At 40.4% G+C, this 24,838-nt stretch overlaps 1 protein-coding gene across 6 annotated transcripts in view; it reads left to right on the top strand.

Annotated features, from left to right (window-relative positions):
• Positions 1 to 24,838, top strand: part of C4H1orf21 (chromosome 4 C1orf21 homolog) — a 185,379-nt gene that overhangs the window by 2,000 nt on the left and 158,541 nt on the right. The window contains exon 1 of one of the 6 annotated variants that reach the window (XM_078392345.1): positions 2,349 to 6,943. The exons of 3 other annotated variants lie outside the window; for them this stretch is intronic. The gene's annotated coding sequence lies outside the window, so the exon portion shown is untranslated. Of the gene's footprint in view, positions 1 to 2,348; positions 6,944 to 14,370; positions 18,100 to 24,838 lie in introns of those variants that run through there. 2 more of the 6 variants (XM_072998130.2, XM_072998131.2) reach the window with 2 other exon arrangements.

The raw sequence follows: 24,838 nt of genomic DNA, 5'->3' as shown, positions 1-24,838 counted from the left end.
TATATTATGAGTCTAATATAATTGGAATATTCCAAGCACGCACAAAACTGGATTTAGAAAAGTAATACACTGTCGTTGCGTTTGGCTTGTGAAAGATTAAACAATTACTGTATTTGGATCATCTTTTTGGAGGAATGACTAGGGGAGAGAAGTGTTTACAGTCCTTCCATTTTACTTAAAATGTATTTAAGTATGCAGTGGCTACAAGGCAGCTAGCAGTTCACGCCGTCAGTGCCCCCAAATGTGATGCATAATACAGGATCTAGATTGCAATGATGGATTTGTAACTGTCCCTCCTAGAGAGGCCAGAGGAGGGCCTTCTGTTTGTATAAGGAACGTATTCTGCCCTACCGGAGAAATCCTAATATATGTGCATATTGCGTATGGTGGAGCCAGAGCTCAGAGGGTGGAAGTCCCAGGACCTTCTGAATAGGAGGGACTATGACATCATCTTCCCTTTGGCCCAGCTTCTGTTTCTCCTGAGCATATCTGCATTAGCTGGTAAAGAAATTGATTTCCCCAGGAAGCATAGACTGTATTGTTGCAAGCTGGGGGGGGTGTGGATTGGTATTGCATGGACATTTAAGAGATACTACCTTTGCAAAAGACCTCTTCTGTTGTTGATATGGATCGATCCAGCTGCCTGCATTTTTTTTTACACTTCTGTTGTGGGAGGAGCAAGGTATGGGGGACTGTCATGATGAAGCTCTCGCACTTGCAGAATTGCCAGTTCATTACTGTGTATTATGTAGGCATCTTCCTGAACCTATCAAATCCTGTTTTTTAGGGATCATCCTGTAACATTTTGGGGCACTAGGAGGAGAAGAAATGGTGGGTTCGCCTTACACAGTATATGCCATTGGAGGATTTGACTCAGTGCCATTTAAGAATGAGCAACTCTGTCCAGAGATCCACTCTAGTTTTGCTCCAGAGGCTCTGAACTCTCCTCCTGGTTAAGTTACTGGAAACCATTGCAAGCCACTTCCATATGCTACTTGACAAGAATAAACATAAGAACAGGAGGGCTTGTTCACACATGCATGCTCATTACTCAGAGACACGAGTGTAAACAAGTTGTTATAGTTTTAGGCGTTGCTGAAAGAATGCTCCTATTGGCCAAGGCCTCAAATGCCAGGCAGGTAATCAGGTGACACATGTTGTTGGGGACTCATTAAGTGTTAAGACAAGTTGTAGGTGTGGAGTAGTCCAGAGTTGGAAGGAAGTGATGGGATTACTTGAATTATCCCATCCCAGGAAGTACTTCTCTTCTTTAGATATTCCAATACTAAATTGCTCTCTTAAGAATTGTCAAGGTTCCCTGTGATATTTTAACCCCAAATTCTCTCCCTGTAATTTGCAGCATTATGTCTTATCCTTGATGGAGAGGGTTCCTCTTGTTAATTTTGGTCTTCTTTTTGTTGTTTGAAAAGAACGTTCCTTACTCTCTTAATCGTCATCGTCTTAGAACTGCAGAGCTGGAAGGTACCCAATGGATTGAGTATTGTTGCGACTAAGTATATGAGAACTGATTAAATAAATTGAACATAAAATTTGTCTTCTAAACTGGAAAAAAATGAAATTTCTAGACACCTGTAGTATTATTTTATGACCTTATTTTTCAAGGTTACCATGAAAGTTAATGGTCATAAACCGTGGTTTGGATATACCTGTCTCGGTAATTTATGGCCTAGAATAAAATATATCACAAATTTCCAGTAAATCTACTTTGTCTGTTTACCTAGGGACAATTTTGTTGGAATAGCAATCAACATATTGTGCTTTTAAGATGTTTCAATGGGAGGGCCTTGGGGTGAATATCAGTCATTTAGAGTAAACAGTTGTTTCCCTCTGTAACTCAGTTTCTGTTACCTGCCTTTTTACCTCAGTTAGAGTCTGTCAGGATTTAGTGTCAGTTTTTAAACATGAGTATGTTAGTGTTTAGAAATGTTAGAGGCAAGTAAGTAATGTCAGTGTTCAGAATATAGGTGTAACCAGTAAGCGAAGTGAACCAGACTAATAAAGAACCAACTAATGAAGCCAGCAGGTATTAAAGACACCATAATAAGTAACCAGTGAACATGTGTTGTTTTTATTTTGACAAGATTTATGTGAATAAAGAGAAACATTTTTATTCTATCTAAACCAGGGGTGTCCAACCTTTCACCTTCCCTGGGCCACATTAGAAGATGAAAATTTGGTTTGGGCCGCACATACATTTGGTTTGGGCCGCATGGGGGGGCAGGGCTAGCCATCCTCCTCAGCCCCGCTCCAAGCACGCTTACTGGCAGCTGCGATCTCAGACAGCAGAGGCTGCCAGCTTCGACTCTGGCGGCTTTATGGGGCCAGAAAGGGGTCCACCTATTGATGGGGACGGCGCAATGCAGTCACGCAGCCCCCCTGTCCCCTCCCCTCCCACTCCTTCCTTCCTTCCCTCTCTCCCTCTCTACTGTTGTGACGTGCCCCGGCCACATTCCGGCCGCAAGCACCGGCAGTGTAACTTGAAACTTTGGAATTTCTTTAAAAATAATAAATTGCACTGGGCCGCATTATGAGCCGACCTGGGCCGCATGCGGCCCTCGGGCCGCAGGTTGGACAAGTGTGATCTAAACCAAGAGTCTCTGACAATTTCTGTCGAGACTGTATGCCAGTTATACCAATGTGAGGTCAATTTGACTAGATTTGGCTAAAAACTAACTATACTATAAGGGGTACCATTCATTTGAGGGTGACTTGTAAAATAACTATACTAATCAGCTCTGTGGGTCTCTGTCTGAACTGCTGCATAACTGTAGAAGTTTGCTTTTTCATTTTAAACCAGCATTTCCACATACTCTGTCCCAATTGATTCTTACTTGCCACATACAGCCAAATAAGTACTGTAGCTATTTGCATGTCTGTTTTTGAAGGCAGTAACAGATTTCTTTAAAGCCTTGCAAGAGTGTACTGTATAGTTCTATTATTACAGTGTAAGAATAGATTCTAGTACCATAATCACTTATCTGCAGTCTCCTTATTTGTGTTTTTCTTTATGTGGGGGAATTTAGCCATTGAAGGAGATATATAGCAGATTAGAACACAGCATATTAATTAGTACAAGGGTGGAGTGCCTATTGCAGCCAAAGGTTTGAGTTCAGTTCCAAAAAAATTCTCGGGGAGGGGGCCACATTCCAACTGTGGGTGGGGCCAAAGGCAAAAGGATGGAAGCAAACATGACCAGATGACTAAACAATGGCGAATGCCTTCAAAATGCTGACATATTTTAGCTTAAAGCTCTTACTCTGACTAATTAAGCTGCTGAAGAGCCATTTCAACCTTTCAGAACAGGAAATAAATCCTTAGAGAAACTGGGAAGCTGTGGAGTGACTTTTTCGTTGGGAAGGGGACATGACCATCTGTGGACCTCTAGAAGGCCAAATTAAGACTGGGGGAGGGCTGGATTAGGTCCAGGGCCTAATGTTTCCCACCCTTGCATTAGTGGAGGAGCGTATTCAGACCTACTTCCCCATATCACACCAATAGTACACAAATCTTGCCTTATCTTTGTCATAGTCTCTTGCATCAGGTATTGTGTGTGATGTGGCTTTTATATATTAAAGCTGGTTTACTGGTCTCCTGATTTTAATGACATTAATAAATCTGACACTTTTTTATTTTTCTCTGCGTTTTGAGGACATGTGCCTTGGGAGAAGTATTAATTTATTGTGATTATTTTTTGAGAAAGGTTAAAGGCATGAGTGAGCTCTCATAAATTGTACTTGCTTGGTGAGGGTAGCAGGGAAGATGTACATTTTGATAGTCTTCAAAGTTGTAATTTACTGGTGTGTTGCCAGGTGTCCAAATAACAGGCTTCTGGGCAATGTGACACAAAGATTGTGATTTTTGTTTCCATGTGATTATTTATTTTCAAGGTCTATGTTATGTTCCTGGTTTAATAGTGCATGTTGTATCAGCAGCAAGGCACAGCAGGGTGTTTATTGTGCAATAATTTTGGTGGCTGAAAGCCATTCTTATCTGCTTTGTGTCTTGCAACAAGGTTTCATGGTGTTAGACGGCATCTGTGCATTGTGTTGGGTTTTTTTTTTTTTTTTTTGGAACATACAGTATCCTGAAACATCGGCACTGAAATGGATATCTTCAAACCTTGCTTTTCTGCAGTGTTTTTTTCTGTTGCCTGGTGGTTCTGAAAAGAAATGGGCTTGCTGAAAACTGGGGATTGTCTATGAAAGACAGGGTTGGTTGTTATGTGGAGTTCTTGCAGCTGGATATTTTGCTTGTTCGCTTCAGAATTTAAAAGTGAATGTCAACCTTTTACATCTCAGGGGTTTTTTTGGGTCATGTGTGTGTTTCCTCTCTCTCCGTTCTTCCATTTGCCCTTTCTAAGACCTTCACCTGTTTTTTTCCCTTTCTTTGGTCACTCACACCATTGTGCTTCATCTTCTTTTCTGGGTGCATATGTGAATGTGGGGAAGAAGCGAAATAGATTACATTTATTAGTAATTACTGGCTTACTTTATAGAACTAAGTGTCACTGAAAAATGAATGAGTGCTGAAACCAGTCTGAAAGCCCCACGTATAGTAATAACTGTTTTTGACCTGAGTGATGTTGTTGCCATAGATTTTAATTGCAGCAGAGGCAATGTTTTCATGTCTTATTGTCCAGGCCCAGGAGTGGCGGCACTGTCCACTATGTGATGAGGATGGGTTTTATAATGTGCCTTTGCATTACAGTGATGTGTGCTGGAACTTAAGGGTTGGGGTGCCTGTGTGAGACCTTTTGCAGGGCATTCTCCAGCTTTATGATTTCATAGGCCAACCCAATCACCCGATTAAAATGTCATTCTCTAAACCAGCCTATCTCAACCCTTTTTTGGCCATGGCCATAAACAAAGTACAGTCATGCCCTGCTGGACGATTACCCCACTCTACGATGAATCCGCTTAACGATGAAGTTTTTGTGATCGCTTTTGCAATCGCAAAACGATGGTTTAAATGGGGCTTTTTCGTTTCACGATGATCGGTTCCCTGCTTTGGGAACCGATTTTTGCTTTATGACAATCAGCAAACAGCTGATCGTCGGGTTTCAAAATGGCCACCGGCTGAAGAAAATGCCCCCCCGCTGCTTTTTGGAGTGATTTTTTGCTTAACAGGCACCAGAAAATGGCTGCCGTATGGAGGATCTTCACTGGACGAGCAGGTATTCAGCCCATTGGAACACATTGAACGGTTTCCAATGCGTTTCAATGGTTTTTTAAATTTTGTTTGACGATGTTTTCGCTCTACAGCGATTTCGCTGGAACGAATTAACGTCGTCAAGCAAGGCGCCACTGTATGAAAAAAGTATAGTCATGTAATGAACCTTATAAGGTGGTGTGTGAAAAATTATTTCCAGTCTGTAGCTCCCTTCAAATGTGCTAGCCACCCCCTGGGAACCATGTGGCCCCCATTGAGAATTACCGTACTACTCCAAACAACTATTTTTTGCTATATTTTTACATTTGGGGTTGGGAAATGCAATAAAAAAAGCAAAAGCAGCCCAAGGAGGGAAAGGAATTTTTGTTCATCCCTCTCTTGCTCTCACCACTGTCATTATCTCCTAGGCAAGGATTCATACACCCTCACACCCAGGCTAATATTCTACTCGTTCTCATTTGCTCTCTTTCACCATCACAGCCACCCCACACCCACACCATTCCTTTATTCCCCAGAGTCTCTTGCACACACCCTATTCTCAAAAACATGTACCTTTCTGTCCTGCATGCAAACATAACATTCTCAGCTCCCCAGTACTGCTTTTGCACTTGTTGTTCTAGTTAATACATACATGCCCTTTGTGGATCCACTCTCTTTGTTCTTCCACACAGACTGGTAGTAAGGGTGGAGTCTCCACCATTGTGGTGGAAAACCACCTTTTCTGGTGCACAAGAACAGGGATAAAAACCAGACCAGGATCTCTCTCCAGATGATCTGAGCTGCCAGCAGTGAAGATTGGGATTTCTCTGCAACTCAACTGAGGAATGAAGAAGCCCCAGTCTTGAAACCAGGCAATGCACCTGGATGAGGACCAAGCCCTGGACTTCTTTTTAGCTCAGATGAGCTGTAAAGAGTTCCCTTTCTGTCTCCAGCCGGGTGCGCTGGACTGAGAGATTTAGAGCCCTGTGCCCAGAGCTCTCACTTTTCAATTTTTCAGGTGTTTTCAGATTTTTCTTGAAGTAGCAGTATTTGATGCAGCCAGCTTATGGCAGCTCTGGCCTTCCCAGGCCATGGGACAGAGCAGGAATCGCAGAAGCCAACAGGATAGTGCTGCTTCAGTTGCTAGGTTGGCAGATGAGGGAGACAGCAACCCCCAGCAGCAGCAGCAGCAGCAGTAGTCAACAGATGAATCAGCAGTGACTGGCAACCAGTCACAAGTCATAAATAATTGCTGTCTGCAGCATCAGCCATGCTTTAGCCCGCCAGATATTTTAAGTGTACAACTCCCACAGTAACTTGCCATCAGGTTACTAGGTCACTAGCATCCCATTCTCCCGAGTTTTTAGGCCCAAACCTAAGACTAGAGGCAAGGCAGGCAGGGGTTGGGGAAGAGTCCGAATTGTTTTGGCGCCAGCTGATTGTGGAAATGGTGCCACCATTTTTGTATACCTTTTGTACACTGGGTTGTACACTTTTACACTTTGTTGGGCCTTTTCGCTGAATCAGTGAGTTCTGGTAATGGCTGGGGCTGAGTGGTGAGGGGTGCTCAGACTTTAGAGCCACTTCAGTTGAAGTATTCAGACTTTTTCTTCCAATACCGCTTGTTATGAGATTTGTCTTCCTGCCTGAAGAAGCACAGCAACACCCTAAGACTTTACCTGCTACTTTGAGATCTTGCAACCCTAGGTGGGAGAGATGGAATTGGTGGACCAGTTATTTGGAGGTGGACAGGTGGATGCTTTCCAACCCTAAGGTAAGATAAGCAAGAGTTGGGAAAGTAATGTGTGTTTAGAGAGGTTTTTAAGTATGGGAGTGGAGGCCTCTGGTAAAAATAACATCACAGTGGGCCTGTCTGTTGCTATGCCAACTGTACTTTAAATGCAGTTGCATGTCTCAGTACAGTTGGAGGCTAGTGTGAAGAGTTGATAGGCTTATACCATGGAGAAAACCTCACTATTTACCATGTCATGGCTGTTCCACATGGCACTGTGGACAATGTTATAGCTGGACAACAGCCAGAGTGCCATTCACAGACGTTAGGAAGGTTGTTCCCTCTGTGGTTTGATTATGCATCATGAGCATCTGTAGCTGTGGCTAGCTTTTAGGTTCTGTATGCTAAGTGATTACTGTTTTGCAGTAATTTGGCCTAGTATGCAAGGCAAAGTCGGAAACCCACAATGGGGTGGAGGGAGAGAAATACTTTTGGTGTGCTTATGGCACTGTGATTGTTGTTGAGATGTAAAAATAAAGAAAATGATGAGTATTCTTTTCAAAATACAGTAATGGTTTTAGTTTTGAAGCCAATCTAAACATTTAGAATTCCAAATACTGGTGAATATTGGCAAGTTCTTCACTGGTGAAACAGTGTCTTTGTGTTAATGACTGATGAAAATCTTCTGTTCCAAGTTTTTTATTGTCCATTGTGCAAGATTATAAGGCACAGGTTTCTGGCAAATAACTAGTGTTTACAGAGACTTATAAGATCTGTTTACTTTATTGTTCGTTCAGATGTTTCAAGAGCATATACGGCATGTTATGTGTTACTGCCACTGAAACTTGGTCAAAGATAAGCTTTTAAGAGTTGTTATTCTTTGTGCTGAAGACCAGCTGATGTAATTGTCCTGAGTTTTAGTGACTTTTTAGTAATGCCTTCTTTGGATATAGAAGGTATTCAGATGGTTGCTTTTTTTCTGAAAAGTTGGCAGTGGACAATGATTTATTTACTTGCTTTCAATAAAGTTGTTAGGGAGCACTGCTGGTTAAACCACAGAAGCCTCTGTGCTGCAAGGTCAGAAGACCAACAGTCGTAAGATCAAATCCATGCGACAGAGTGAACTCCCGTTGCTTGTCCCAGCTCCTGCCAACCTAGCAGTTCGAAAGCATGTAAAAATGCAAGTACATAAATAGGTACCACCTCAGTGGGAAAGTAACGGTGTTCCGTGTTTATTCACACTGGCCATGTGACCACGGAAACTGTCTTCGGATAAACTCTGGCTCTGTGGCTTGGAAACAAAGATGAGCACCGCGCCCTGGAGTCGGACACAACTGGACTAAATGTCAAGGGGATTCTTTACCGTTACAATAAAGTTGAGCTGAATTCTGATATTCCTTCTAGCTTTCTGCAATTGAAATCTGAAATAGTCATCCAATGTACCTTGTATTAAATTCTCATTAATTCATTGAAGGAACATTTAATTCCTGCTTTTGTATATTTGCAATTCTATGTATGCCAGAGATGATCAGTAAAATATGCACAGAAATTGAGCATTCAAGTTATATTCAAACATGGACATTGAATATGAATTGTTTTAACTTGGAGATACACAGTTGAAAAAGGAAATTTGGTTGTTTCTCTATTTCTTTTCTTTATTGTAGTCAAAATACGTTGGAGTATACCGTAATTATAATTGTTATACTTTTCCCACAACCAAATCACAGCCCCTTTTAAAATGGTTAATAGAACGCCTTGGACAAGGATTTCAGCATTACATTAGGAAGCTATAAATTAATCAGTTGTTGAGAGACCATCATTATAATCAACTATAAAATATCTAAAATTTGTCCTCCTGGTTAAGATTTGTGCATTGCTAGAACTATTATGGATCTTACCAAATTTTCATTTTTGTGACCAAATGCTTCCTTATAACTAAATGTGTCTTATTTTTGCCATGATATGGGTCCTGACTTGCAGTGCTCTTCTCTGAGTTGGCTTTTCCTTCAAATCATGCCTTGTGAAAAATGAAGAGTGTTGTATGTACAGTTAATCTAAGGGGGCTATGTTTACATACAATTCAGTTCTTGGATGCTGTTGACCCCATAATGCATCTCTATGGTCTGGGCATGCCTGTTCATAGCAAAATAATATCAAGGAAATTGAACATCCCACTTCTGTATAATAGGAGACAAAATTGCTCTGGGAGGAGATGGTTGCAAATTCTTTCTGGAGGGAGGCGATGAGAGCAATTTAATATCTAGCTTATGTTCTTTCTGAGAGAGAATGTTCTCCTTTTTTTACATTTTAGGGATGTGCCACACTCTCCTGTATCATTGTACCAATTAAATGAAATCTTGTACCATTAAATGAAAACTTGTGATATAGTTATCAACCTACACCAAAAGACGTCTGCTTTATGAAGTTGGTCTACCAACAACAAAAAATTGGAAACTGCGCAGCTGTTTTTAGATATCTGGTATCAGATATTAGATTTCTGGTATCAGAATGGTTTGACTGAATTAGGACTGAGTTAGAAGTTTAGCTACAATTCTGATCTGGGGGCCTGAGTTGCTGCTGAACAACTGCAGAACCACGGACAGAGGTTATTAAAGGGGGTAGTCAGGAAGAAGAAATCATGTAATCTCATGTCTGTCTCCCTAAATGCTTTTCTTAAAATGAGATTGTAGATTTGTGTTGGCCCTGTGGTAAGAAAAATGACCATGAGGTCAGAGGTTGTAGAGCATGTGATACCCAAGCACCTGTTATATTCCTGTTCTTTCTCCCTGGCCCAAATACCCCATTCTATCTGCTAGAGTTTTGTGTGGTGCACTTGTATCATATCTTGGGAGTCCTCAAACTCTTTTAGAGCAGGGGACTTTTTTTCCAAACCAGCTGTGATTTAAATAGCAGGTATCGGGGGAATGTGATGCAATTCCACCAGTGTCTCTAGGAAGATGAAAGGCACCTTTCTGGGTTAGGAAAATGTGCCCAGGAGATGGGGACAGTCCTCTGAGGCACGAAGGGAGGTGTATATAGCCCCTAGACCTCTCAAAGTCACCCATCCCTTTTGCAGAAGGAAAATAGCAAGGGAAGGGACATTTAAACAACACCCTTTTCTCTTTCCTGTCCACCTCTTCTTCACTGCATATGCACCTTCATGAAACAGCTGCAGAATAGCAGGCGAGGGGTTCTCAGGTGTTAGTCTGTTGCCAAATGCCAGGTCAGCCTATGGCTCTGGAATATTGGGACATATTCTGATATAGTGAAAGGATACCACTCTTATATTTTTGGGATATCCATTTGCAGTGTTGCATGGGAAACTCATTTGTTGGATGCCGTGCTGTGTGTTTCCAAACAGTCTAGGGTCCATTGATTAATCCACTGGTTCTTAACCTTGGGTTACTCAGGAGTTTTGGACTGCAACTCCCAGAAGCCTTCACTACCAACTGTGCTGGCTGGGGTTTCTGGGAGTTGCAGTTCAAAAACATCCGAGTAACAAAGGTTGAGAACCACTGGATTAATCCATTGATTCAGTGGGTCTGCCCAAGTTGGAGCTAAGATTCATGCTGATTTGTCCATACAGTGGTGCCTTGCTTGACGAGGATAATTTGTTCTGTTCTAATCGCTGTTAAGCGAAATCCTTGTCAGGCGAAACGATGGGCGAAATACCTCAGCATCCAGCGGAGATCCTCCATAGGGCGGCCATTTTCCAGTGCCTGTAATGTGAGGAATCCGTCCTAAAGCACAGCGGGGAGCCATTTTGCACAGCGGGTGGCCATTTTGAAACCCGACAATCAGTTGTTTTTGATCGTCGTTAAGCGAAAAATCGGTTCCTGAAGCAGGGAACCGATCGTCATAAAATGGAAAAACCCAATTGAATCATCATTTAGCAATCGCAGTAGCGATTGAAAAAAACTAATCGTCAAGCAATTTCCTCATCTAATGAGGTAATCGTCAAGCAAGGCACTACTGTATATATTTCCATTGAAGGCGAATAAAATAAATGCTCATGTTACATTCCTTTGCGTATACCATCACTATAGCTGAGCTTTGTGCATTTGGAGTTTATAAAGGTTGGTCTCCTGATGGGTTCAGCTATAGTGGTACCAGTACAGTATTCTGTAATCCCATTCCATATAGTCAGAAGTACAATATGTTGTTTGTAATCCCAGAAGGGTGGTAGTTATTCAGGGTAGGTAAAGTGCAGGTCTCCAGGTGTTTATAAACTACAGTTCCCACCAACCCTTGTTGACCTACCCACTACAATAGTGAGAAATTCTGGGAGTTGTAGCCTAACCATATCTGGAGGGCCACACTTTGCCCATCTGTGTCGTATAGAAATAATACCTAACCTGCAAGATTGCAAAAGAGGCATATATATATCTATCCTCTGTCTGTGTTTATCAGTTTGCATTGTATGAAGCTCTTGTAGAAGTAGCACTTGAGGTGGCTTTGCTGTTTCTATCCTAGAATTTACAGTGATTGGTGTCAACTGAGATTATTTTGAGAAGGGGTGCTGATTTCTATTCCTTGACCACCATCTCAAGCTTTTTTTTTTTTTGCACTTGAAAACAAATAGACATTTCTGCTGTGTCTCTTGACAGTTTTCTTCTGTTTCTAAGATGAAAAACCTCTCATTTGTGCTGAAAAAAGTGCCTCAGGCCCAAACAAGCAGAACTTTAGAAAAACTGATGCAGTGGGAAGAAAAAGGTTTTATGTTTTGTTTTTTTTTGTTTTGTTTTTTGCTGTAACCTCAAGTTTCTGAATCGTATTTTCATAAAGTCTGTTTTGCAGAAAATCTCTTCAAAAAGGCTTCAAAACAAAATTATTAGTGCACTCAGGAAGAGATGGTGGCTGGTGTTATGTTGGAGTGCCTCTGCTGCATCCAGCATAAACGGTTGAACAATATCACCGAGAAAGTGAAGGCTGATGAGATACCAATGGACAGGTTGTAATGATAGTTGATTTAGAGACATATACCCTTTTTCTGTTGATGGAAGCGACATTTGCTGCCTTGGACCCATAGGATTTTACATTGTCCAAAAATGCTGTTACCCACTGTGACGTTTGCCCTCATGGCCCCTGCTTGTTTTTCCCTCATAAAGGCTCACGTTGCGTTTTCTTCTCACTGCCACCAGTGGATTACCTCAGTCCACAATTAAATGACGTTTGTCAGAACACTTGTCTTGTGAACAGAACAGAACTTATTTATTGGAGTGAAGCAGATTGAATAATAACAGAAGTTCTTCAGATACACATTATACATAAGCAATTCATCAACAGTACTCTCAGTACATACTTCTTTTCTCTTGGAATATCATTACCACCTTCTCTACCTATTTTCCTAATCAGCTCTATCTCTCTGATTAACCCTATCTATCTCAGCATCTGTTCCCTCTCTCTCAATCTCTGACTCCGCCTTCTCCCGCCAAGCCTCATGTAACTGCTGACTCCGCCTGTCCAGTCCTCTCATAGGTTCGTGCAAATCAGCTGATGAATATTAATAGCATGAGTGACGTGGGCAATCACCACACCCACCTTTTATAAAAATATGAGTATTGTATAGGAACAGATACAGTATATATATGGTAATAAACCTACTGCTGTAAAGCAGTGGTTTCTATGCTGTGTTCCAAGGAACTGTGGGAGTCTTTCGAAATGTGAAAGATTTTCTGCGATGGGAAGATCAGAAGTACAGAATTATTGGAATGAAAGCTTATCCGTGCCTTGCTTCAAAGCAGAGGCATTTAGCGTATAGTGTGTTTGTGCAGGACTGCACCTTTAGAGGACATACAGGGTTAACAGTGAGGCTCTATGATTCTGGACAGTGCTGCTTGTGAATGGACTTTGTACCTAGATTGTGTCTTAGAGTTTTCTACATTTAAGAGTGTAGGCATGCAGAGCTTCAAACACAAATATTCCATCAATCCAATATAGTTTTCTCTTTGCTACCACCTTTAATAACTATCTTTTTGAAAAAGTGTTTTTTGAACTAACATTAATGTTTATATTTGTTGGTTAATTTGTTGCTCTAATAAGTAAAAGAGTTAAAGAGCTACCATGTTACCCTCAAAATAAGACAGGGTCTTCTATTAATTTTTGCTCCAAAATGCATTAGGACTTATTTTCAGGGGAGGTTTTATTTTTTTCATGTACAAGAATCTACATTTATTCAAATACAGTCATGCCATCTTCTTCTGGTTGATGCACAATGGTGGAGGGCGGGGTTTCACTTAACTAGGGCTTATTTTTGGGATGGGGCTTGTATTATGAGCATCCTGAAAAATCATATGAGGGCTTATTTTCAGGTTAGGGCTTATTTTCGGGGAAATAGGGTATTATTTGATTGTATTTACAGTGGACCCTCTACTTACGGAATTAATCCGTATTGGAATGGTGGCTGCAGGTCGAAAAGTCTGTAGGTCGAGGCTCCATTGACCTACAATGCATTGAAAACCGATTAACCCGTAACTGGCCGCTTTTGTTCCATTTTTGTTCCATTTTGGGTTTTTTTCTGGTTTGTAGGTCAATTCTCTGGCTGCAAGTCGAACTTAAATTTTGCGGCCAGAGAAGTCTGTAACTCGAAAAGTCTGTAAGTCGAGCCGTCTCTAAGTCGAGGGTCCACTGTAGTGTCAATCGACCCAGACGTTTTTGCTGTGTTCAACACCCGGTGCCAATATACAACGTAGAAAAAGTCATGAGAAGCCAGCAGGTTTCCTGACTTGTTTGCCAATATGAGAAGTGTTCTTTAAGAAAAGAACATTCAAAACAGCTACTGGTGTTGATAACGTATATTTACTTCAGCATGGAAGTCTATGTTTCAGTACCCCAGTAAATGATAGATTCACTGTTGTATCTGGGTAATGTCACCATCCAGATAATTCATGCTCGCCTAAAATTTCCCACTTTCTTAGAGCTATCCAGATGGCCAGGGCTGGCCTACAGGGCTGGTTTGCCCTCCTAATATGTGTGTGTTTGTTAATATTCTTGCTAACTGTTTCACTTATAAAAAAGATTGAAACTATGAGATCCTTGGGGTTTCCTAGTCCGTGGCTCTGAAAGCATGACTTCTTGGTGATGCCAGGTTTGCTATAGAACAGGATGTAGAATGTACAACCTTCCAGATGTTGTTGAACTCTTAACTCCCATCAGCCTTAGCCAGCATAACCAATAGGAGGGCTCCTGGGAGTTGCAGCTCAACAGTATCTGGATGGCTATACATTCCCCACCTCTGCCATGGAGCAGATGTTGGTCATCTTTGTTTTAAAATATTTGCAGAGTTGAATCCTAAATTACCGTATTTTTCGCTCCATAAGACGCACCTTTCCATAAGACGCACCGATTTTTTAGGAGAAGAAAACAGGAAAATATAATCTGTTTTCTTCGCTCCATAAGATGCACAGACTTTCCACCCCCCTGTTTTGTGGGAAAAAAGTGAGTCTTATGGTGCAAAAAATACAGTAATTACCCAGAGATGAACAGAAAACTTGCAAGAGTTGAAACCAAAAAGTGACCAGGTGTTTTGGTGAGGACCAGTAATAGAGAGGTTTTGTAGAATTAGGAGAGCCTGACTTTCTTAGGTTAGAAATTGCCAAGGCAGCTGAAAAGGCTCTTTGAGGTATTGAAGCTAAAGGATGTGGGGGATTGTTTAGTTTACATTTTAAAGCAAATTTACCTATTTTGCATTTCCCAAACCAGTATAGGAACTGAAATACAGTTATGGCTATTCACACTTCTCAGAATTCTGCAGTACAGTTTTATTACAGGAGAATTTTGTGAGGAGATGAGGGAAAACAGCACAAAACTGGCCTATTTGCAGATGGTATCATCCTCTTTGTTTCAACTTGTATAAGGAAGTCACTGAAATTGGGACAGAACTTAAAATGTGCTGAACCATGACTAGTTTTCGAATCAGGCCCTCTGTGTCAATTTGTGACTGAACAATAAATGGACACTAATTTCCATTACAGGGTTAAATGTGAACATTATTTCTTTCATATAGTGGTGCCTCGACTTACAAATGTCCCGGTTTACGACCATTTCGAGTTACGACCAGCTCTAGCTGCAAAATTTTGTTTGACTTGCGGCCAGAGCGTCTAGTTACAAACAGAAAAAGGCAGGGGGAAAAGGCAGGGAATTCAAATTGCTAACCGTTCATGGCAAAGAGGCTTCTTTGTAGCTCTTTCACCCCAGCAGTTAGAGAGTGTGTGATTGGAGGAGGCTTCGGACTGCTTGGTAAGGTAAGGTGCTGCTTTCTACTTTTTAAAGACAGTTCTGTGTGGGTTTTGCAGTGTGGTTTTGGGCTGGGTGGTGGGAGTATGTTTCTATGCTGTGATGGGTCTTGCAGGGTTTGTTTTTGGTTTTTTTCACCATTTTCAATGGGTCTTGCAGGGTGTGTTTGCTTTTTGGTTTTCTTTTTTTGCATTTCTGTTGGGTCAATCGACCCAGACATTTTTGCTGTGTTCAACACCCAGTGTAGTTTGGTCTTGCAGTGATTTTTTTGGTGATTTTTTTTCTTTGGCTGGGACAGATTAATTGTATTTCAATGCATTCCCATGGGAAATGGTGTTTCGACTTACGACCATTTCGAATTACGACCATCTTCCTGAACGGATTAACTCACCAAGTTCTACATTTTATAGACAAAAAGGAGGTGAAATGCCAAGCTATGAGACTTCCCATTGCTTTTGAACATCTCCTATATTCCAGGTATGGAATGTAAGGTTTTAATGGGATAATCGTGATCAAGGCTGCTAACCACTCCAGTGCAGTCATGTGTAAGATATAGGAACAAGCTTTTAAATATGACATTGCCACTAAGACATAGAATAGGTTGTGAAGGCAAAAGCTATGCACATCAATATATCCAGGAGCATAGAAAGCAACACGTGCAATAGTTTACCAGTAGTACTAGAACTCATTGAAGCTTGCATAGATTTCTGATGATCCTGCAAATGTGTGATCAGGGGCATATTGGAGTAGGAACACTTTCTTCTGTGTGTGGTGGGATTGTCCCACTGCATCCCACTTTTGCTAACTAGCACAAATTGAAATAAGATGAATTAGAAAATGGCTGAAATCCTATTGTGTAGCTCCATGTTCACAATAAGAATTATGTCATTAGCACTGACAAATCACTGCTGATTAAAATCTTTCCTTTGGTGATTTTGCAGTGTGCATAGATGATACACAATAGGAAATGCTGTGTGTACCCTGAAATTTCTTGAAGAAAGCCTTTAATTAGTGGCTGTTTGCTATCTGTGCTCATATTATTCTTGTGCACATGGAGCAGCACAACAGGATATCAGCTGATAATTCACGTGTGAGGAAGTGAATTGCAATCAATGAAAACTCACATTGAAGCAACTCTGTTAGTCTTCTAGGTGCCACAGCTGTTTTGTTTTTATTTTTGTTATGCATGCTAAAAGAGACTAATATGTAAGACATTACAAACTGTTATGTTAATGTCTTTCTTTATTGTCACTAAATTCATTCATTCATAGCCATTCAAATTGACTGCCTAAAGATCTAAATTACATTTTCCCCCTTGAAGTGAGACAAGAACTTGTCCAATGATAAAAGGACAGTGCTGGTCCTAGCTGGGACTTAGCTTTGTCTGAAAAATTAACTCAAGATGAAAACATTGCTAGAGAAAAGAAGAATGCTATTAAGCATGACAGAGGCTAGTTTACATACAATTGCATTGCTCTGCAAAATGAAAACATTATGAAGAAGGTTTCAGATGTACATGGCAATGTGTGGACGGATCCTTTTGGATGGTTGTAGTCATTTTGAGTTTCTACTGCTGAAGATATTTTACTTCTGTATAAAGTGCTATGCTAATTATGTGATAGCTATGATGACTATTTTAAATGATGATTTATAACTGCTTGTAAGCTGCCCTGAGTAGACTCTGTCTAGAGGGGCGGGGTAGAAATCGAATAATAAATAAAAATAAATAAATAAATAAACACAAGCTGTGTCATAGGTATCAGATTTAATTTTCAGTGATAAAAAGGCAGGTGCTACTTTGGATGGCTAATGGGAATCTCTGCTAATGTTTCTGTTACTATTTATTACCAATTCAGAGGGTTAGGCTGTTGTTACCTATACACTGCGAGACAATAGGTTTAGGATAAAATCAATAAGAATGATTCAGCAATAATTATAAGGCACATTTGAAACATTAAGACTTTGATGATGAAATCCTGACATTAAATCAGCATATGCCCTGCCTCTTTGCTCCTCCTTTCAAATATATTTTAATTGTATTTTAATTGTTTTATCTTTTTTATTGCATTTTAATTGTTGTAAACCACCCAGAGACCTTTGGGTAGAGTGGGCGGCATATAAGTTAAATGAATGAATGAATGAATGAATGAATGAATGAATGAATGTGAGCAAACAAGCAAATCAAGAAACCACACTTAAGCATGCATAGCTGCTTACTTTGTTGAAATAGGAAACTGTAGTTAATGGCTTTCACACAAGCCAGGGTTTGAAACCTGGTGGAGCAAAGTGGCTGTGTGCATGTACACAACCTTATTAATTGCCTAATCCAGTGGCTCCCAACCTTGGGGACTTTGGGCAACCCAGGTGTTCTTGGACTGCAAGTCCCAGAAGCCTTTACCACCAGCTGTGCTGCCCATGGTTTCTAGGAATTGCAGTCCAAGAACACCTGGCTCACCCAAAGGTGGGAACCACTGGCCTAATCTAGTAAGCTAGGATTCGATGGTTTGAATGCAGTTTCTATCCCGGCAGTCTGTGTAGCAAAGCCGGTAAGGCGTCATCTCCTATATTGCAAATGAGATGTCTGAAACTGAAGAGAAGTGTAAAGCGTGGCAGTGTGTTCATGCAGAGCCAGTGGCTTTTTGATTCATACCTCCAGTTACCTGAAGACTGTTCTGCCTCAAGAAAGCAAAGTTGTGCCGGTGGGGTGTGAGTTTGCAGACTGTACTGAGGTTTGTCTTTTTTTGCGGGGGGGGAGGGGCGCAGCTGAGTCGAAGCCTGCATTATGGAATGTGGTGTCGATATCATATCAGTAAACCACAAAAAACAGCCTTGGTGAAAACCAACCCCTTTTGTCTGTTCTCTGTATCAGAGGAGCTAGCACTCGTGGGAGGCACTGCTGCCAAAGGAGAAGAAAAGCAAAGAAAAGCAAAGAGGTGGAGGAAGGGCTTTTGCAGTTCTTGTGGGTATGCCAGGATGTTTCTCAAAGTGTTGTTTGGGTTATTTTTGATTAGGATGGTTCTCTCTTGCCTTTTAGTCAGTTTCAGGGCTCCTTCTGTTCTTGTGCCAGAGTTGCCAACAGCAATGTTCTGGTGGTTGGCCACTAGATTTAATGAATTGGTTGAGTAAGCACTGCACAGATAAGAGATCTCTGGCTGTATTTTAAATAAGCCTGCTTTAATGAGCCATTGTGTCTCTTAGTTAACTCTTTCCTTGCCAGGGCTTTTGACAGTGCCTCCCTTTTAAGTACAGTACTTTAAAGGTCTTCCTTCATTTGTGGCAAATAAGAAGCAGGAACAAAAATGTAGACTGTTGGGAATGAGCTGACATTTCAGTTACAGGATGTAAGGATTTTTTTTTTAAGAAAGAAAGCCTTTTGAAATCATCCTATAACTGTAATAGTTTGAATAGTACAATACTTTTAACCTACTAGAGAATTTGGCCTTCCAGTTCTTCTAATATATAGTTATGTTTAAAATTGTGCCATGCAGAATGTAAATAAACCTGGGAGTAGGATTTTTAAAGAAATCAGTAATTTGAAGCTCAGATACATAATTTTAGATAAACTGTGTTTGGTAATTTCTTGAACTGAGTTTCAGAAAATGCTGAAATAGTTATTTATATAAAATGCTTATTTTACCTCAGTGTAAGCATATTTTACACACTGTTTTGTTCTCCCTCTCCCTTCCCCCATTGCCTGACTTCCTTTTCTTCCCCTCTCTGTTTTCCTATTCCATTACTTCACTCATCCCCAAATTGGGGGACACCCTCCCCCCCCAATGGCATGTGGGGAAATTCTTAGGAGAATCCAAGACTGCGATTTCTGTGGAAAAAATACAGTGCCAGCTTAAGCAGTTTTTTTTATTTTCAAGTTCATTTTGTTCCTTCCAAAGGAAATTACATCATCATTAACTTTCTGTGATAAGAAAAAATGTGTGCATTTTAAATATATAAAATACTCCCATGAAGGTTTTGTTCTGAATTTTAGATTAGAAATTGATTTTTTTTCTTTTGCTATGAGCTGTTTGGATAATGAGGTGGAGATATCTGATGGTTAAAAATAAAAAAAGGAGCTGTAACAGGGAACAGTTGTGGTATCACTGCATTCCTTGGTGGCTGTTGGATATTATGAATCTAAGCTGAAGGATCCAGATTGAAAGCTTCATGGTGCACATCGTAATTTTCATCTGCTGCTAAAGGGAAGAGATGGTTCTCTTTGGCCATCTAAGTCTAAAACATATCAGTTCTATTCTAAATTATTTTCACTGTAACAAGTGAAATTACATGAAATGTCTTCATTTTACTTTATGCCTTCCTTTTCTTTTTAACTCCCCACGTATCCCGCCCCAGTTCTAATCTGGCTTAGTTGGTCATAATTATTTCTTTGTTTGGACCCAAAATGCATCTCTTGATCACTGAATCTAGCTTGTTTTATTTAACCTTGAATTTAAAAATGGCTCCAGGCAACTCCAGGTACTTTCTTTTTCCTCCAGGCTGCTGGTGTGTTACCTCATGGTTAATATGTTGGCAAACAGAGTAGTAATTTTTTTGTCACTAGTTCTTTGTGAATCTGAGAAGGAGAAGTCAGTATACTTCCTGAGGCTGTTTGATTGTTGAGAGGAGCCAAATGAATACCAGTCTGTACTTCCTGGATAGTTTAAATGGCAGAGGTAAAGGCTCTTTAAAACAACAGTAACGTTATTTTCCTACTGATTCTCCAGTGTTGCTTCGGTGCAGAAACATCTTTGAATGCTTGCTGGGTTTTGCGTTGCAGTATATGTTTGGCGCACAACATGTTGGGCAAAGCCATCTTTTGAATGGCTGGCTAGCCATTAAACTGCAGGACTTGTCTTGCATACAGGGCAGTGGCAGCGTAGGGTAGGATATTAAGTGTGCTAGGTGTGTTGTCTAAGCATTTAGGTGTTCTGGTTATTTTTAGGAGTTTAGGTGGTGTGTGTGCCCACATGTGTATGCAGGTGAAATATGCGTGCAAAGCAGAAGTCAGTGGGGAACCTTCATATTCTTCAGCTTTATTATTGTTTGTTTGTTTTGTGCAGATACTTAGTTATATATGTTGTTCTTTCAAGTGTGAGTCCTTAATTCTCTTTTTAAAGGAACAAGTTTAACACATAAAATTCCAGGGTATTTGTATGTAACCTTTTAAATGTACATTATCGTGATCATCAGCCCTCCAAATAATTAGGCAGAGCTTGACTAGCTCCTTTCCTCCTGTGCCTATTTTTGGTCATTTTATGTATGTATGTATGTATGTATGTATGTATGTATGTATGTGTGTGTGTGTGTGTGTGTGTGTGTGTGTGTGTGTGTGTGTGTGTGCGTGCGTGCGTGCGTGCGTGCGTGTGCGCGCGTGCGTGCGTGCGTGTGTGTGTATGCATGTATGCATTTATTTATTTATTTATTTATTAAAATATATTAATATTTATTTAAAATATTTTGGGTACACCAGACCTGCAATGGACAGGGAGTGTTTTCCTGTTTACAAAGGTTCCCATGTGTGGCTTTCTGATAGTTATTCCTATTTGCTGCGGGCAAACAAGTGGGTGGTTATTTTATGAGTCAGATGACAATCTTCTGTGACTTGAGAGTTAAATGTCTCTTGGGAAGTCTTAGAAGTTCTCTGGGTTTTGCAATGGAAGCTTCTACTGCATTTTCCGCCTACAAGGTAGAGATGACACCAGTGTGGGAAAGAGCCAGGTGTTAGATCCAACATGATGGGGAGCTGCTTTGTAATGAAATGTCTCTTGTTTTAATATGGAGTTGGACAAATAAGGGCGTTGCTGGACAACCCTTATTAAAAAAAAAAAAACAATGCATGTATTTCTTCTGCAAGTTCTAAATTGCTGTCTCATGTGTTCAAATGTAATCTGTTCTGCACATTTGAATTTTCTATTTTACATTGTGGTCCATTTGGTTTTTCCAAATTTGGAAATTATGACCATAAGCAACATTGGTATTTCTGAGATTTCTGGATTTGTTGCTTTGGGAGATTACATGGTGCTCTGGTTCCCAAATCACTAAAGTCATGTTACAAGAATATCTGAACGGATAATTTCACACTGCCTGGAATATTTGTTTAGCAAGCTTGCTTGGGCCATCTGTTTCACTAAACTTACTTCTCGACAGTGCTTCACTGTTCAGTTCTCACCGCAACAAACGTGATGTGGTCTAATCTTTGTGTGAATGTGGGGTGCTGAGGATCCAACTTCAGTATAAAGTGCTGCCTTAGGTAGATCCATAATCTATTCTAGCTTTACTGTCCTACAAATTACTGTGTTGTTGTTATTGTTCCATAGAAGCACTTGTACAGTGATGCCTCGATTTACGAACTTAATTGGTTCTGGAACTCCAGTCGTAACTCGAAATGGTCGTAGGTCACAGCACAATTTCCCATAAGAATGCATTGAAATGCAATTAATCTATTCCGGATGAAGAAAAAAACCACCAAAACCACAAACCCACAAACCACTGCAAGACCCATCAGAAACACGATTGATCCGTTCCAGCCGAAGGGGAATAAAAACCCAAAAAGCAAACAAACACTGCAAGGCCCATCGGAAATGCAAAGAAAATAATCAAGAAGCAAACAAAACCTGCAAGACCCATTGGAAATGCAAAAAAAGAAAACCAAAAAGCAAACAGGGAATGCAAGACCCATCGGAAATGCAAAAAAACCCAAACAAAACAAAACAAAAAACCAAACAAACCTTGCAAGACCCATCGGAAATGGGAAAAAACCCAAAAAACAAACCCCGCAAGACCCATCATAGCATAGAAACATAATCCCACCACCCAGCCCAAAACCATGCTGCAAAACCCACCCAGAACAGTTTTTAAAAAGTAGAAAACAGCACCTTACCAGGCAGTCCAAAGCCTCCTTCGATCACACACTCTCTAACCGCTGGGGTGAAAGAGCTACAAAGAAGCAGCCTCTTTGCCACCAATGGTTAGCAATTTGATTTCCCCACCTTTTTCCCTGTCTTTTTTCTGGTTGTAACTCAAAGCCCCAGTCGCAAGTCAAAGCAAGATTTTGCAGCCAGAGCTGGTCGTAACTCGAAATGGTCGTATCTCGGGACATTTGTAAGTCGAGGCACCACTGTACTCTAAACTTCAAATCAGCATTTATTTGCTTTATAGGAGAGAAGACATGTGTTATGTTCAGGAAACGTAATAATGGGCTCAACTTGTATGAGGCCAGATTTTGGTTAAATACAGTGGTGCCTCGCTTAACGAGCGCACCGTTTAACGACAAATCTGCATAGCGATGTCGCTTTTGCGATTGCAAAAGCGATTGCATTACGACGTTTAGATAGGCAGAAACTCGCATTGCGATGATCGGTAAGGGTTTCACTTACCGATCTTTGCATTGCAATGTTTTTACAACAGCTGATCGGTGGTTCCAAAATGGCCACTGAGTGCCCAAAATGACCACTGCAAGTGTTTTCGCGCCCTGCCCTCACTTACTGAGGGCACGAAAATGGCGGCGCTATGGAGGAACTTCGCTGAACGGTGAGTTTGGGCCCCATAGGAACGCATTAAACTAAGTTTAATGCATTCCTATGGGGTTTTTCGATCCATTTAGCAATGTTTTTGCATAGTGACGATTAATCCGGAACGGATTAACGTCGCTATGCGGGGTACCACTGTATCAGGAAAAACATCCTTACTATTAGAGCAGTACGGCAGTAGAAGCAGTTACCTTGGGAAATGGTGAGTGCTCTAGTGCTGGAGGCATTCAAGAGAAGGTCATCTGTCACATATATTTGACTTGGATTTCTGCATTGAGCAGGGAGTTTGACTTGATGGCCTTATAGGCCCTTTCCAGCTCCAGATAAAATTAGGAAAACCCACATACAATTCTCATTTGACAGAATTGCTCTTTCTGAGGTGTCATGGATAATTATACCTGTGTAAGTACAAAGTGACTTATACATTTGTCTTTATTGTCATATTTGTACCTCCAGAATAGCTTGCAACAAAATATGTAAGCTGTAAGAACAATAACCTAAGCATTAAAATAAACCAGCTTTTATACAGATAGTGATACTACTAAAAGTGTGGTAAAATGATAAGATCATTGGGTTGGAACCAGTTTAAGGCACTACTGAGCCATGAGACTCAGCTGGGTGACTTTGGGCTGTCTTTCTCGGCCTAATTTATTGTATGTGGTCGTTTTAAGGATGTAACAAGTAATTTAAGACAATTCAGGAAGGTCGGTGGGAGATTAGAGTTTTTAGTGTACGGTAAAAAAAAAAATCCAAAGATGCTCTAAATTTTTGGAACTGTAGGAGAACCATGTGCTTCCATCAGTACATTGTTGAAGCATTGTGTGAAAAAGTAATCTGGAGTGAAATATGCTTAAGTATCAATTCACAGACTGCAACTTTTTGTCATCCTAGTCATATTATTGTTGCTCTCACTGCCACATATATGGCAAATGCAGTTCTCTGAGTGTGGTATTTATGTCATTATTCAAAACAGCACCACTGAACCAACAGGGCAGGTATCCTTTCAGGAAGAGAAAAGGGCACTCCTAAAGTTTTCTAAAGTAGCATCTCAAAATCTTTGTCAGGGAGAGTAATCCAGTCCAGAGAACTGAGCATGTTCAATGGCAGCAGAATACTCCTGGGGGGAGGGGACAAAATTGGGTTGAGAGGAATACAATATGTTGTTCTGGAAGAGGAGAGGTGGTGGTTGACTGATTGGAACACAAGGCAGGAGCCCTCTGCATTTCTTTTTGGAAGTTGTCATTGGACTTAAGATGGTTGTATTGTTTCTTCAAATTTTTAAGGATTCAGGCTGTAAAACCATTCCACGCTAATGATAGGCAGCACCTTGGAATATTGTTTTTTAAAAGTAACTTGTTGCTAGGTTTGCTTGCTTTGAAGCAACTTGTTAATACTGTTCATTGGTATTAACAGCCTTTCTGTTAGAAATTGTTACACATTTGATCAATTATGTCAAGAAGTAGAAAGTAATGCATTGCAACATTACTTTGGGAGTGTGAGATCAGTATAACGGTATGACTTTTGAGGAGTAATGAAATAACTGGTGTTGCTGTTACTTTTCTAGTGTTACAATTAGTACTTATTGTTCCTCCCAAAACATTGCTTTTAGGGAGTCATTTGGTTAGATTCCTAACCACTTTGTTTAAATAAACCTGGCATTTTTTTAAAAAAAAAGTTCACCAAGAAACCAGAGTTGATGGGTTAGGTATGTGTCATGAATATGTTGCCCTTTCAATATTGAGTGATATATTAACAACTTGGTTCAATGCAAGCAAGTCTAGCAAGAAGTTGCTTTAAAAAATCCAAGCTTTAGTCTTGCATAGCGTTGGTTTGGAAGAGTTTTACATTATATCACCTTAAGTACTTATTGGATAGATACAGATTCAGAAATATTTAAATTAGAACATAGAGTTCTGAAATGTTCGAATTAATGTTTCAAAATGACAAGGAGTATATAATGTGAATTAAATGTTTCTTTCAAGATGTAGTCTGAAAAAAAAACCTGGATGATGCTCAATTTGTTGTGCTTTTGTCTTTTATTTCAGAAATTCTGTTGCTGTGAACAAAATGTGTGACTTTCTGGGTGTGTCCAAGTGAGGCTCATGTGGGCACTGTAACTGTTAGGCATCTATTGGTTAAATTAAGATGGGGAGGAACTTGGAGTTGGAATGAAGCTGTA

The sequence above is a fragment of the Pogona vitticeps genome, chromosome 4 (assembly GCF_051106095.1).
Source record: "Pogona vitticeps strain Pit_001003342236 chromosome 4, PviZW2.1, whole genome shotgun sequence".
Classification (NCBI taxonomy): domain Eukaryota; kingdom Metazoa; phylum Chordata; class Lepidosauria; order Squamata; family Agamidae; genus Pogona; species Pogona vitticeps.
The sequence above is the reverse complement of the archived record's forward strand: the minus strand, read 5'-3'. Positions and strand labels throughout refer to the sequence as shown.